Genomic DNA, 1309 nt, shown 5'->3' with positions numbered 1-1309 from the left:
CTATTTTACTCATCAAGTTTCTCCCCCTTTGACATCAATCAAAAAGAAAGAAGCAATTGCAGATAGAACAGACATTACAGAGTAGATAATGAACATAGTAGTTAGGGTAGCAGATATTATGCCTTTGGCAGAGGCACATGGTGATGGTTCTTACAGACCAAAGAAAAAGTAATTAACAAAACAAAAACAAACAAAGAGCAAAAATATTGTTTTAAACACACACACACACACACACACACACACACACACAACTACCTTAGTTTCTCCCCATAAAGTATTTTAGGGTATTGATCATTTTGGTGCAGAAGGAGTCATAAGGAGGTTTCAACTTCTTTGGTGATTTTGCCATCTTCTCTGTCATGGAGTTGAATGCCCTTATTCCTTGCCTCCTTGTGGCTCTCATGTCCATCCTTAGCTTAGCCACATCTGTACCTGTTTCTTTGGTGACTTCTGTGATCTTGTCCACCTGTTATTTCATTGCAATGAGCATGATTTTTACCCCATCTAGGCTTTGTTGAATTTGCTATAGGTTGTTGGTAGTAGTCGACTGAGACTTAGTTGGTTCAGTGGTTGGCTCAACCTATACTGGAGTGCTTTCAACCTTGGCACGTCCGACCCATCCATCGTCACTTAAGGTGTAACCCATCATAACAAAGGTTTTCTTATCATAGGTGCTTGTAATGTACTTAGGGGTGAAAGGTTCCAAATCAACCTTCATAACCTCAAAAATATGTGAGATGTGCAAGCCATAGGGTAAACAAGTAGCAGAAGAGGATATATCCCTAATACTTTTAAGAATATACTGACGAATCCACACAAACCAGTCAAGCCTTTTATTGTTCACAAGAGAGTAAAGAACAAAGATATCCCTAGTAGTCAAAGTGCATAGAGAACCAATCGTAGGAAGTAGAGTAGTAGCAATCATGTGGGATAATACGCGGTGTTCAAACTTAAAACTTTTAGGACCAATGTCGGGAGGTTTTTCAGATAGAAAAGTTTTTGTCTCTTCTAAAGAAACTTCAAAGTCTTTAGGCCAGGAGTTTTGCACAAAAACATCATAACCATGAAACATAGCAGAGAAGATCTTTTCAAATTGATAGGAATCAAGAACAATACGAGTGCCTAGAACCATTGACTCCAAGTCATATTTGTCATTAACAAACAGATTTGCATAAAACATCCTCACGGGTTTATCATACACAGAATTTCCAACATCACAGTGCAAAGTTTTCATAAGAGAGAGACTTACAGAGCGTCCATAAGACATAGATTTAGACTTATAAGACACAAACCTCGATTTCTCACTTGG

Source organism: Nicotiana tabacum, chromosome 14 (assembly GCF_000715075.1).
Source record: "Nicotiana tabacum cultivar K326 chromosome 14, ASM71507v2, whole genome shotgun sequence".
NCBI lineage: Eukaryota > Viridiplantae > Streptophyta > Magnoliopsida > Solanales > Solanaceae > Nicotiana > Nicotiana tabacum.
This window is presented reverse-complemented; position numbering follows the sequence as displayed.